This window comes from Lactuca saligna, chromosome 1 (genome assembly GCF_052625555.1).
Source record: "Lactuca saligna cultivar CGN05327 chromosome 1, ASM5262555v1, whole genome shotgun sequence".
NCBI lineage: Eukaryota > Viridiplantae > Streptophyta > Magnoliopsida > Asterales > Asteraceae > Lactuca > Lactuca saligna.
In genome coordinates this window covers 116440956-116456618 of record NC_136417.1, presented here as the reverse complement: position 1 = coordinate 116456618, position 15663 = coordinate 116440956, and positions in this window count along the sequence as shown.

Below are 15663 nucleotides of genomic sequence, written 5' to 3'. Positions count from 1 at the left end.
TCCTAAATTCATTTTACATCATTAATACCAGTAATATTAGCAGCTACACACTTTGTGAGAAAGTCTGAAGTTTTGTGTTTTTCTACTCTATTGCTATGATTCTATCTGATAACTGAACTATTTCAGCTTGGTCTATGAAACTCTCACAACTTATTTACAATCGATTCTTACTATTATCTTCATCATTATAAATTTCCAGTAAAAGATGTCTCCCCGCAAGCGTCCGAACAGAGGCAGACCTGCAACTCAAACACCACCTCCACCACCTCCTCCTCTACAGTTCGATCTTGTGATGTTTCAAACAGCTGTAACTGCAGCTGTAACAGCTGCTATGGCTCAAATGAATTTCGATGATGCCAGTGGAGCTGGAATGGGCATCAACTCGAGACATGGCGAAATTCCCTCACGTACACACGGGTGTACTTATAAAGATTTCATAAACTGCAAACCGATATTTTTCAATGGGACCGGAGGAAACCTTGCTTTGTCCCAATGGATTGAAAGGACTGAAGCTATCTTCGAAATGTGCTCATGCCCCGAAGAAAGCAAAATAAAGTTCGCTGCTTCCAATTTCACTGAAAGGGCCTTGACATGGTGGAATGGCCATGTCAAATCACTCTCCTTGGTAACAGCAAACGCCATGGGCTGGGACACACTGAAGGACCTACTGATGAATGAGTACTGCCCTAGGGGAGAAGTTTGTATACTCAAAGAAGAACTTTGGAACCTCAAGATGAAGGGAACCGACATAATAGCTTATACTGTCAGGTTCTGCGACCTGGTAGCTATGTGTCATAACATGATCCCTTCTGAAAGCAAGAAGATAGAATGATACATCTGGGTTTAGTGCCTCCGTATCGAGGGAACGTGTTAGCATCACGCCCTACGACCTTTGATAGCGCCAAGGAATTGGCCCAAAGGTTAATTGATCATGAAACTCCCTCCACCCCATCAACAACCACGGTGACTTCCACTGCACCACCCAAATCAACAGACAACAAGAGGAAGTGTTAGGATCAGAAGAAGGTCAAGAAAACTCAATCCTCCTCCAAAAACCAATAGATGTTGTCCATCCATGCTGCCATCACTCCTGCTACCCCCGTACCAGCGAAATCCTATGCTGAAAACTTACCCAAGTACCCCTTCCATCAAAACGGCCCCTGCAGTGAATTGCACTGCACTAACTGCGACTGGAAGGGCCATACCGTCTGGTTTTGCAGATCCCAACCCAAACCTATCTCTCAAGTCCCCAGTTCATGAGTGATCCAGGCCTGCTATGGCTGCGGTGAGGTAGGTCATTTCAAGAAAAACTGCCCGAAAGTCGGGAATATAGGAGGGACATGAAGACTACCCGCTATTGGTCACAATGAAGCAGTAGCGGACCCCACAGCAGTCACGGGTACGTTCCTTCTTAACAACTGTTATGCTTGTGTCTTATTCGATAGTGGAGCAGAAAGAAGTGTCATACACCAAAACTTTATACACTTACTTAAGCAATCCCCACAACCACTAAAAGAAACATTCATCGTAGAAATGGCTAACGGAAAGACATAGAGATCTAATGAACTTTATCTAGGTTGCACCCTCACGCTAGATGATCATTCATTCTTAATCGACCTCATACCAGTATCGATCAAGAGTTTCGATGTCATTGTGGGCATGGACTGGTTGAGTCTCCATCGTGCTGATATCCTGTGCTTCGACAAAGCAATCCATCTAAACCTACCAAATAATGAAACTCTGTTAATCTACGGAGACAAACCCAGTACGAGCCTTCGCATCATCTCGAGTATTCAAGCCCAGAAGTACTTGCGTAAGGAATATCGTGCATTCCTTGCACACGTTGTCGAAACGAGCCATAAAACGAAAGATCTAAAAGACTTCCCCGTCATATTCGATTTCCCCAACGTCTTTCCATAGGAGCTACCAGGTTTACCTCCCAAACATCAGGTTGAGTTCATAATCGACCTTATCCCAGGGGTACCCCTGTAGCTAAATCTCCTTATCGTCTAGCACCTGCTTAGATGCAAGAACTGTCCGGTCAACTTAATGATTTGCTCAGAAAGGGCTATATAAGACCAAGCTTCTCACCCTGGGGAGCACCAGTCTTGTTCGTAAAGAAGAAAGATGGATCATTCCGTATGTGCATTGATTACAGAGAACTCAATAAGCTGACGATCAAGAATCGCTACCCTCTTCCCCATATAGATGACCTATTCGACCAACTGCAAGGGGCGAGTTACTTTTCCAAGATTGATCTTAGGTCTGGGTATCACCAGTTACGAGTGCTTGAGGAGGATGTTACGAAAAAAGCCTTCCAAACTCGTTACGGACATTATGACCTTGTAGTAATGTCGTTCAGACTGACCAACGCACCCGCGGTATTCAGGGATTTAATGAATAGGGTGTGCCATCCTTACTTGGATCAGTTCGTCATCATCTTCATTGATGACATACTCATCTACTCTCGAAGTAAGGAGGAGCATAGTGATCACCTATGATAAGTCCTAGAAACCCTACGATCAGAGAAGCTATATGCAAAATTCTCGAGGTGCGAATTCTAGATCCAAAGATTCAAATTCTTAGGACACTTGGTTAGCGAAGAGGGAATCCACGTGGACCAATCCAAAATCAAAGCCATTGAAAACTGTTCAGCACAAAAGACGCCTACAAAAATTCATCAATTTCTAGGCCTCGATGGCTACTACCGTAGATTCATTCAGAACTTCTCTTGGATTGCGAAACCCCTCGCCACATTGACTTAGAAAGGCGTGACATTTGACTGGGGAGAGAAGCAGGAGAAGGCATTCCAAACCCTAAAACGAGCCTTATGCACTGCACCAATACTATCCTTCCCCGAAGGGACAAAAGATTTCGTGGTATACTGCGATGCATCAAATCAGGGGCGTGATTGTGTTCTGATGCAACGAGGTAAGGTCATCACCTACGCCTCAAGACAGGTAAAGACACACGAGGTCAACTACACCACACACAACCTCGAATTAGGAGTGGTTGTATTCACCCTAAAGATCTGGAGACATTACCTGTACGGTACGAAGAACATGATATCAACCAGAGGGAGCTCAATATGAGACAACGACGGTGGGTCGAGCTACTCAATGATTACGAATGCAAAATTCGTTATCATCCAGAAAAAGCCAATGTAGTAGCAGACGCCCTAAGCCGGAAAGAACATTCTAGTCGAAGAGTCAAGTCACTAACAATGACCATCCATTCGCATTTCTCCGAATAGATTAAGGAAGCTCAGATCGAAGCGTTAAAGCCGGAAAATGTGGTGGGAGAATCCCTGCGAGGAATGGTAAAGAACTTGGAAGTCAAGGGTAACGGAGCCTTATATCTCATGGACCGAATCTGGACACCGCGACACGGTGGCTTTAGAGACTTAGTCATGAAGGAAGCCCACAACACTCGATACTCCATTCACCCATGATCAGATAAGATGTATCTGGATCTTAAAAAGTCATATTGGTGGCCTAGCATGAAAGCAGAGATTGCTACCTTCGTAAGTAAATGCCTTACTTGCACCAAGGTCAAGGTCGAATACGGGAAGCCGTCAGGTCTTCTACAGCAACCGGAGATACCGGAGTGGAAGTGGGAGCGGATCACTATGGATTTCATAACTAATCTACCTAAGACAGCGTGTGGGCTTGATACCATATGGGTCATCATCGACAGATTGACCAAGTCCGCACACTTCCTGCCCATCAAAGAAACAGACAAGATGGAGAAACTCACGAGAACATACATTAAGGAGATCGTACGACTGCATGGTGTCCCTATATCTATCATCTCCGATAGAGATAGTAGGTTTACTTTGAGGTTCTGGCAATCACTGCAAAACGCATTAGGGACGAGGATGGACATGAGTACAGCCTACCATCCGCAGACCGACAGACAAAGTGAGAGGACTATCCAAACCTTGGAAGATATGTTGCGAGCCTGTGTGATCGACTTTGGTAAGGCATGGGATACCCACTTACCCCTTGTCGAGTTCTCCTACATGAGAGATCACATCCATACCCAAATTAACACACTAAGAATTAAAGGCTAAGCTAACTTCCCAAAGTGAATATATATATATATATATATATATATATATATATATATATATATATATATATATATATTACTAATTGAAGTTTGCAACACTACTACAGCCAGCCGGCAGTAAAACTACTGGAATAAGACATTATCTTTCCTCATCTACTTTACGTGAATGAAATATATTACCTTATTTTTATAACTGAAAATTTTCAATGGGAAAACGTTTACACACTCAAAGGATCAAACTTACAAATGCTCAAATCTGGAAAATATAGGATTTTCTAGGGATTTTTACTATTCTCAAACATTAATCACAACTTTTATATTACTTGATTCTAAACACTTTTATACAAGCAATGACACTAAATTCTTATGAACTCACCATCTTTATGTTGATACTCGTTTTCAAAATAACTTGTATTCTCAGGTCAAAAATAGACAGGTACTGGTACAGCTTTTGAGAAGATGGAGCATATACAAGACACATCTTTTATTTTTGTTTATACTTTTGGTGTTAATCAAACTGTACAGAACACGCTTTTATTTACAATTACTATATTGATGCAATGGTTGTTGTCTCTTGTTTTTACTATTATGGAATTGTTATGATATTGTACATGACGTCCTCCACCCCATAACGTATTCCTCCGTTCTTGGTTTTGGGGTGTTACAGAATCAACATTTTTTCAAAACATGAAAGTCCTCTGAAATTGTGTCTAGTTTTCAGAAAATTTTGAATCTCGTGAATCGGAGTTACGGTTCATGAGATATGGCAAAAACACTGACGAGGGGTCAAGCTGTCCAGCAACATCCTTCTTTCTTCAAAATTCAAGATCCAAGCTTACAATTGCTAAATCTGCTTCCTTTTTCATCTGAACATTTCAATGTTTCTGAAAAATGAAATTATAAACTAATTAAACACCTTTTCTTCATTAAATGAGTTAAAATCAACAGGAAGTATTAAGATAAAGCATGAATTATATAACTAAATATGCCCATATCAGTAGTCTGATGTAAATCCTAGAACTCCCTAGCAAGCTGTTGCATCTCTATCACAGGTGCAAACTTGGCTCTCAACCTAGCTGAAAAATCTCTCCAAGTCATAGCATCAAGAGCTGCGTCATCACTAATGGCATGTAGGACCTCCTCCTACCAGTCATGTGCCCTGTCCTTCAGAAGACAGGACGCAAGTCGAACCTTGTCCCCCTCGGGACATCTACTAGTGCGGAATGCATTGGCGACATCCGCCAACTACCTGGTGCTCGCAATGGGGTCTCGAGCCCTATGGTAGTCGGGAGCTCTACAAGCTCTGAACTCCCTAAAGGTCAGTGTACGCGACCCCATCATGGTCGCTACCTCAGTGGGGAAAACACTAGATCTCTGGTCCAAAAGCTCAACAATGCCTTCCTTAATCGTGCTGAAGATCACATGAGTCTTGTCTAGTATGTCGCGCGTGATCTCTGAGGAGATGAACTCCCTAGTGTGCTCGTCTAGCTACTCATCTCCAGAGCCTGAGCCTGATCCCTCACCTGAACTGCCAACTGCTGGTCTAGGGCGTAAAACCACCATTCTGAAAAACACATCATATCAAACATTAGAATACTAACAGAATTTGAGGGATCACATACACTACAAGTTCCCTAGATTCATCTCTGGCTTCCTTGACTTGAGTACAGATTCTATGCTTTCATTAGTACAAGCCCATACTACCTTCCACATTTATTCATACTTTCCTCAAGAACTGCCTTGACATTACCAATTCCTTTCTACTACTAGTGCTTCAGGCGCTACTCTCATCCTAGGCTTGCCCTAGGGTAATCACCATCCCGCTCTCCGTTATTAGTTGCATAAGAAATCCTTACTATCCTCCCCTAACTAGCTCTTGAATACTATTACATGTAACTCAGACTAGATAATTCATCGAATGAGAGATCCTGCCCTACAGTGGTTGGACTCAAACAAGAGCTGCGAAATAAAGCAAGACCTAACCTTCTGAAATTATTTAATCCTTACAATATGTAACTTAACATATTCGTACTAGTTAGTAAAAGATAGCTAGAACTCCTAAAAGCACAAAGCAAGCAGAATTCGAGCATTAAGTACATATAATCAAGCATATACTAATCATGTTATCATACTGACTAATCTGTACTAGCATGCAGTTCTTATATAGTTTATACACATATAACAGGCACATAAGGCATCCTTCCTAGATCTTTAGTCCTAATCTAGCATGTAGTTTTCATATAACCGATAAGCATATCATAACATAAACTTGTATCGGTAATTTGGGAGTACTTACTTGAGCTCGACTGATTGTATGCACCACACCCTTTTCTCTTTTCAAAGTTCTTTTCTTTTTAATTTTTCTAAAATTCTTTTCTTTTCTCAAAAATCCTTTTATAAAAATGGTTTTTCTTTGAAAATTTTGTACCAGTTCCTTAGTTTGAGTTCAGACACACCAGAAAGTGTGTCTGAATCCCTCAAACCAAGGCTCTGATACCAACTTGAAACACCCCTAAACTACAGTCCAAAAATTTCGTTTTAAAATCATTAAAGAAAAACCCATAACTCATAAAACATCATAATAAAATCACATGTCATGTATCTCAAACATCATAACCAGAAAATGTATCAAAACATGTATCAAATATCAGAGTCTAAAATATCCCAGGCTGAAGAATGTGGTGTGTTCCATGCGATTATCCCGAGCCCTTCCCTTTGCTAGCGGAAGTACCTGAAACCAAACTGAAAACTGTAAGCACGAAGCTTAGTACGCTAACTACCACATACCATATAAATAACATACAACTAGGAGATACGGGCACTACCCCCCCCCCCCCCACTCTCATGGAGATTCATACCCCGCCCACACTTCGCTATCTAGGATATTCGGGCCCCGCCCACACTTCGCTTCTAACATGCATAGAAGTATCACACAGAAAACAAGTATATCTATCAAACAATCACATAACTATACTCAAATAATACTATGAGATTTGGGCCCCACCCACACTCAACTGATAGGAGATTCCGGCCCCACCCACACTCAGCTACTAACATATCCTATATATGGGCCGACCTTGGTGCTTTCGACCCATTCCTACTCAAAAGAAACTAACCTCGTAATACTGACTGCTGAAAACTCGAGTGAGGAATCCCTATCTGCTGCTATGGCGACTCTCTGGCTATCAATTCCATAATAACACTTAATCAAAATCTGATAATCCTCTTTAGGGTAAAATGACCATTTTTCCCTGGTCAAAGTCAACATCCTGGTCAAAGTCGAAGTCAAGGTCAACTCCCAATCAACGTAACTCGTCGAGTTATCTCCCCACTCGGCGAGTCCCTGTAATGCTTAAACTTGTGGTCGGCTGAGTCAACTCATCGAGTCCCTTGATAGACTCGTCGAGTTCTTCGTGTCATAATAATCAGGACAGCTGGATTCAAGTTGTCGAGTCCTTCCTTCGACTCGCTGTCACACCCCAAAACCGGAACGACAAAAACGTTCTGGGGTGGATGACATCATGTCAAGTATCACAACATATGCAGTATAGTAATCAAAGTACAACAACCATTGCATTAATAGTAATAGTTTTACATCGGTTATATTTCATAGCAACATCAAAGTAATACAAGAAATAATATAGATGCAACTCAGTACTAGGCTGTCTCCACAAACGCTCCCGGGATGTACCTGTTTATCGATGACCTGAGAATACAAGTTATTTTGAAAGCGAGTATCAGCATTTTTATAATGCTGGTGATTCCATTAGTATGTAGTGTCATTTGTATAAATATATATTTTTATTCAGAATAACTTTATGAAAGATAGTGATCTAGGATCTACGGTGTATTAGCATTCTTTTCAGAAAATCCTATATTTTCTAAATAAAAGCAGTCTTCTACCAAGACCTGATAGGTTTATGTTTTAAGGAGTAATTTCCCCCCAAAATACTATCATTACCAAAATACAATATTTACTTTAAAGGAATTATGAGAAAACAGAAGTAAAAATACCAAGAGAAAATAACATACACTTTAGCAGTAATACTGCTGACTAGAGCAAATGAAAACATAGACTCCAGGAGAGCATCGAATACCTGATACGCCTAGCTCAGTCTAACATAAGGAAGCACAGACTCGAGACAGTATTGAGGGAACGATACAGCTAGCAAACTCTAAAACAAAGGGTGAATGTGAACTAGTACGTAACCATGTACCTCGAGGTACACCTTAAGAAATTTAGAGTTATCCTTTGCAATTTGTTTGTATCATCAAGTTATGAGTTCCCATGCCAAATATCCAACAAAATAAAATGCAAGTCAATTTCATTGATATAAATATAGTACATGTAGCTTAAGAAAATTTGACCTCATATGAGGTCAACATTACATCAATGTAGAAGAAATTTTGACAACACAACGACCCCTCGAATAGTGTAATCACTTAGATGCAGGGTCGAACCTACTTGAAAGAAAGAGTAGCACCAACGCATACCCGTAAACCTAGTGTATAACAAAATGTGAGTAGTGTAAGCACTACTCGTGGTGGCTGGCATCTGATGGTCCCTGCAAAGCGGCTATAAGTGCCCACATTACCCATATCTCCTCCCTATCCTTGGCTGCCTGACGCTCCATTGCTGTCAGTCATCACTGCATCTCGTCCTGATGCTCCCGGTACTCTCAAGCTTCACTCCAAGCGATGGCAGCTTCCTGCTGTAGGACCTCGGTGCGATTCCTGGTGTGGTCGTGATCCTGGTCCAGGTGCCGAAAGCGAGCTGCTGTGACTTCTACCGTCGCACCAACCTCCATGATCGGGTTGGCGGATGCACGGATCCGCTGACCATGTCGAGCGATGCGGTGGATAATGACAGGGAGGGCCCTGTTGGCCGAGCCTCCCCTGTCGAGGTTGTAAAAACCTCTGTTATTGTCGTACGGTTGCGTTGGCCTTGCTCCTGGATCCATAATCCTAAGCTCGTTCCCCATTAGGGAGTCGGTCCTGGATAGTCCCATGCCGGAACATGTACAGGGAGAGGGTCATATACTTCGGGACCCTCCTCTTCGTGTTCCTCCATTTCTTCTTCTTCTAATTCTTCTTCCTTTTCTTCTACTTCCTCTAGGTCCTCTTCAGGGTCTTCTTCAGGATCTTCTTCAGGATCCTCCTCGAACATCTCCTCAGGTTTTGCCTCGAACCGCCCAACGTTTCCCTCATTAGGGAAGTACGGGTCTCCAGGAAGATGGAATGCGGCCATGCCGTCTGTATGAGAACCGGGGTGTAACAGGATCGTAAAAAAAAATTATTTGTACTCTTAGTAACATAAAATACTCCTATATTATTTTAAATATTTAATTGTTTCTAATTGCGGTTCTTGTATGAGGGTTGGTAGGTTAATGGACTTATTGCCCACTACAACTGTCCCCTAACAAATGTTAGTCACTTCTTGGATGAATATAGTTGATCAGGCCATATTCTACCTAGACTTGATTACATACCCGAGACATAATGTTAGTGTACAACTCATCCATTTTTATTTCACCTTTTGTAATTTATCTTAGATGTGCCACTATACCGACATGCATGTACGTACTTATGCTTTTTATAAAGAAACTATTTCATTTCCAAAAGGATAGTTATCTGAAAAATGTTTAATCAAAGACTTATAGTCCCAATGCATTTATAGTTTGTATATCTTATGTGGTTTGATAAACTAAGTTCACTATAAACAATGCTCTGATACCAATCTGTCACACCCCCAAACCAAGGATGGTAGAAACGTCCGGGGGTGCAGGACTTCATGTATAGTATCACAACAACAAGTATAATAGTGCTCAAAGTACAAAAAACCAACATAAATATAATTGAAAAAAATGCATAATAGTATAAGTTTACATGTTTCTAAATCAATTACATTATGTTGACAAAAATACAATGTTTGACGCCTTAGCTTTCCATCCTCAAAAGTCGCTATTTAATTGTTTTACTGATTCCCTGAAAATACACGTAGTTTTGAAAAAGTTTCAACAATTAAGTTGGTGAGTTCATATGTTTTTAGAATGAAATGTTGAAATCCTTCCTTGTAAAAGTATTGTTTGTTCCAGAAGATCAAATATTTTCCCTTTTAAAATGTATTGTACTCTTAATGGCAAGACTAATAGTGTACTAGTATTTTTCCATATAAATTAGTAAATCAGGCAAGTTTAAATTGACTTAAACATGTTAGTTTAAATGGAAATCCCGTAAATCTTATGTTTGTTAATACCCCATGTGAGTTATTATAATGATACTATGACTTAGTTGGCCTTGTATACGACGTTCTTCAATCGTCGAAATATTAATGACATTTGGCACCCCAGACCTGCCGGTCTAGTTGTTGCATGCAGCTAAGGTGTGGCATTTTCACACCCAATATAGATCTATACACAACTATCACGTTTTCCCCATAATAGATCCTGGTTATAATTACAAGACTTTTGTTGCGCTTCTTTGGAGTAACGTGAAGCGAAGGTCTCACAAATTTATTCATTAACATTTTTACATAGTGTGAAATTGAAAACCCCCTTTTTATAGAAATGTACTCTTTCGTAATGTATATGTAACATAAACTATACCTATTATAGTTTATCAAAATGTTTGTAATGTGTAGTATTCTTTTTCTGTGTAAGTAGAATATATAGCAAAACATAACTATGTTTACTAATGCCTCATCATGCATTAATTGTAGTAATTAAGAGTTCTTACTATTTAGTGAACATTTTTCTTTAATATAGTTATATCCCAACAGAAAACATATGCAAAATATGAAGCCATCGAAGATTTACACTTTACTCAACATGTTACAAAGTGTTAATAAAGTTGTAATCTGTAAATTTGTTTTTACCATTTTTGCACTGATTTAGAAAAATCAAAGAAAAATCATACGAAACCGAAAACTAGATCTGTAAACTATAAGAGTTTAGAAAATGTGTATTGTTTTTCACAAATTTTATTATGGTTTTTAGAAGCCCCTAACTAGTGTGAAAATGTTTATATTCACAGACAACTCCGAATTCCTAGCTACAATGATAGGCAGTTTTGTAAAATCACTATAAATTGTAGAAAAATCTTAAGGACATTTTCAAGTAGTCATTTTAAAGGTATAAACCTGAACTTTGCACCTAACACAATTTTGATAACTAAAAAGATTAAGATGTTCAAAACAGTTCGTGAATGAACATTAACTTGTCTGTTGAAAGCCGATGTTTGAGCTTAGTTATGTTGTTGGTCTTTTAACTTGTATTCTCCCCCGAAAACTTGAAGAAAACATGAAAATGTGGGGGTATGAACTCACCTTCAGTGATTTCAGTCGATGGATGATGAAGAGAAAGGGTTTCCAAGTGAAGAACACTTGGGAGATACTTGAGGATTCGAAGATCTAGTAACTAATATGATGATATTTGTGTAAGGAATCCTTTAGTTGAGTGAAAGGATGTAATATAAGTTACTTACCATACTTGGAGCAAAAATCTCAAGAACAGCCTCCAAACTCGAGTTTAGAGAGAGAAAGTGAGAGAGAGAGAGAGAATTGGGTTTGATTCTTCTTTGAGAAAGAGTGAATAATGTAGGAAGAGAAGTGAAGATTTCCAGCCCTTTGATCTGATTATGGGCTGGTGAAATAGTGTGAAAGGACAACTAGTTGACTAATTATGGAGGAATAGTGATTTCGTATTGTCCTCGAGTAGGTGTGGAGGGTTGCTTGTGTCATAACTCAATGGTAAAGTCAACACTCTACCTCAATATTTTACCCACTAGATGGCTTCGCATTGGGTTACCAGATGGCTTCGTACGACACACGCGTCGGACATCGGCTGGAGCTACGCGGCTTCTTGTGGACCGAGGGTGGCAGTTGTATGCAGCGCGTACTCAGCTTCGGATGCTGGGCGTAAGCGATAATTCGTGGCGATCATCAGATGCGAGGCGTGGTCAGCAAGCAACGGTCCAGATCATGCCACGTCATCGATTTAGCAACAAACTTCGCAACTTTCACTACAAACTTTAAAAATTCGTATCTTTCACATATGATCTCTGTTTTTAACGTTCTTTATATCCACACGAAGGTGGGAACATACTCTACAACTTTCGTTTAGACTCCGTCGTCTAATTTTGACTCGATTTTAAATTTTATATTATTAACATGCCGGGACAGGATTGGTCCGTTAAATCCTCATAACTTCTTCATCCGACATCCGTTTTCGCCCATCTTTTTCTCGTTACGCTACTGTTAACGAGATCTTCGATTCTCATTTAGGTCGCATCGGCTAAAAACCGCTCGATCTAACATTTGAATTTCGGGCTGTACACTGCTAATCCGAAACTTCGAAAAATCATAACTTCTTCATACGAAGTCAGATTTGGGCGTTCTTTTTATCGATGTTCTTAGTTTAACACATTCTACGACTTTTGTTTAGATTGCTAAGGCTAAATCTTGCTCTATCGTAAATTCACTATTTACGTTTCCCGGTATCGTGTCGATTCCGTCGCGAAACTTCAACGAGTCATAACTTTTTCGTTATAACTCGGATGTCGGCGTTCTTTATATGTATGGAAACCTTGAGACATATTCTACAGCTTGGTTAAGATTATTTATTTTAAATAATCTTTTGTTGAAAATTCGTTGTCGACACTTATTGTCTCTAAATTGACTAGCCCGGATCTATGGGCGTCACATCGCGGGATGGCAACGACTTGATTGTACACACCAGCGAAAGAGTTACATTTTGAGGATCCTGGATTTAATAGTGAAATTATGGAGTTTGAGTTGTAAACCTAATAAATGAGATTTTTTTGAAATACCTTATGAAAATTATGTGATTTATAAATGGAAAAGTTGTTTGAAAATTTATGGTGTTAGAAGTTGGTATCAGAGCCTTGGTTTGAGGGATTCGGATGCACCTTCGAGTAAATCTGGACTCAAACTGAGGATTTGAGAAAATTTTCAAACGAAATGATTTTCTAAAAATGAGCAAGAGTTTCTAAGAGAACAACGAGAAAGAGCAGTGTGTACAATCAACCAGAGCCCGAACCGTGATTTCCCAAAATACCCTTACTTTTGTGTTATGAGATATGTTATGAGATATTATGCATGCTAGAGATAGGCTTGGTATTTCATATGTTAGGACTAGAGTGGCTTGATTTGTGATGCCTTAGCCTAGGAGTTGATGTTACTTGTGATGCACCTTCGAGTATGTACTGAGTGAGAGTATCCAGTAGGAATCCTTGTAGAGAAGGATATGAGTAGAGGAGTAATCTAGGAGAGATACCTAGATGTGCATTTGTGGAGCCTATCAAGAGAGTTGCTAGATACCCGCGACGGGTAGAGTTACAGAGTTTAGTGATATCTTTTGAGTATGAGTGGAGCAAGTGGAGTTATCACCTAGAGTGGTTTTTATGTGTTTATTCGATGACCGAATGCTGCTTGCTTCATGCTTTGTGGAATTCCCGATGATGGGAGTCAACTACCAAGTGAATGTGATGATATTTAGGAGGTAGATGACTAGCATCATAAGGAGTTTCTCAGCAGCTGATGGCGGAGAAGTGTGAGAACCTAGGAAGTGACCTTAGTCAGATGAGTACGCTGACAGAGTAGAGCTTTTCGTTGGGGAGCGAGCACGCGTGTTGGGATTGGTGATTGAGATGGTTAAGCAGCTACTTAGGGAATCTGGGATGGTCTGTGTAGAGAATGTGGGTAGATGCGACAGGTAGTACGGGCCCGTACTACTAAAATCAGAAGACCTATACTCGATGCAGGGAGTATTTCGGAGGATCTAAGTGGCAGATCGAGAGGTGATGTCAAGGTTCGAGTACCATGATTTCTAGCAGATCGAGAGGTGATGTCATGGTTCGAGTACCATGAATTGAGGAAGATTGAGAAGAGAGAACATGGTTCGAGTACCATGATTTGTAGCAGATTAAGAGGTGATGTCATGGTTCCAGTACCATGAACTGAGGAAGATTGAGAAGAGAGAACATGGTTCGAGTACCATGATTCGTAGTAGATTAAGAGGAGATAACATGATACGGGTGCCATGATTCATAGCATATCGAGAGGTGGCTACATGGTTTGAGTACCATGACATGTGGGGGTTAATGCTTCTGGTTTTACCGGTTATTCCATGGTGAGTGCCTAGCCTGAGAGCAGATGTGCAAGAGTATGGGGCCAAAAGGAGATGATGAAAGAGTTTTAGTGGAGCATCCCTTGAGGGGAAAATCGAGTTAGCTCTGAGGAATTGTTGGTTATATACCAGTTGGAGTCGCAAGACTCAGGGATGAGTAGGGATGGTGCATTATGGAAGAATACGATCTAGGCTAGGTGACTGGCCGATAGTGGAGATGTCACTTGCCGATAGTGAGCTCTGTGGGTTTGCACTATTGGTGATCTTCAATCAGATTTTATGACAGTAGGTCTTCCACGTGGTAAAAATATAGCTTGAACAAGTCGTCAATGGTGACTAAGATGGTCAAGGACCAGGATACACCCTATTTGAGTATAGTAAGGCATGTGTAGTTGCAACATCGGATGATCAAGAGGAGTATATCAGGATGGTCGCTCTTATCGTCATTGATGAGTATCAAGAGTGGAAATGTGGGTTCTGCTCTTATGATAAGTGATGTGATAGAGCATTAGTTGAGAAGTCGAGGATGAAGAGAATGATAGTTCATTATTTCCAGACTAAGAATCAGAGCTAATACTGGATAGTTGGGAGGTCCAGTGATGGGAGGGTGTGAGTTTCTGAATGACTAAAGGTAGTCATGATGGGAAGTTCTGAGGATTTCATCTGAGATTAGGGGTATTTGGGGTTGCTTGATCTCTATCGGGAAATCATCGAGCGTTGCGCAGCACCTTCCAAGAGTAGGTGCGATGTTATTGGTGGGAGCAGTCTGTGGGATAGATTGTTGGTGCGACAATTGGTGATGGTTCGAACCCTAAGTGGGGGAGAAACGGGTATTTTATTGAGGGGATCATAGATTTGTTTAGAAGCAGTTAGGGGTCCGGATATAATGACCTGCGGAATGGATTCATGAGAACAGGGTTATTGGTGATCGAGGCTAGGTGCAGAGCGAGATGATGCATGTTGTATGTGTTCAAGGAAGGATGAGAATCCCTACGGAAAGTGGCCGCTGGTCAGAGAACTTGTAGTGGCTAGGAACTCTGTGAGGTGGTGATAGTGAGTTTGAGGTGGTTCGCTCATAAGATAATTTTGTCGGTTGAGAATTTCTGGTTCAGTGTACGATTTGTTATATGAACTTTAGGAACGGAAGAAGTCGATTGTGCAACCAATTCCAAAGTTGGTTTGAATATTCTTGCATGGATTTTGGGCAATAGAGTATGGTTTTTCGGATTGTCGTCAACATGTTCTGAGTCTTTGAGGATTCCTCAGTGTTTCGGTTGAGAGTTGGAATGCTCCAAAGTTGCACATTGTGTGAAATGAAGATTAGTTATGAGACTCTGAGGGGGTGCATTGATGTATCTGTGTGTGATGCCGCAAGTGGGAGATCAGTGTTTGAGGCAGGACATCGTGATGTTTGGTAATGGTGTTCCGAGGAGTCCGAGTATAATGC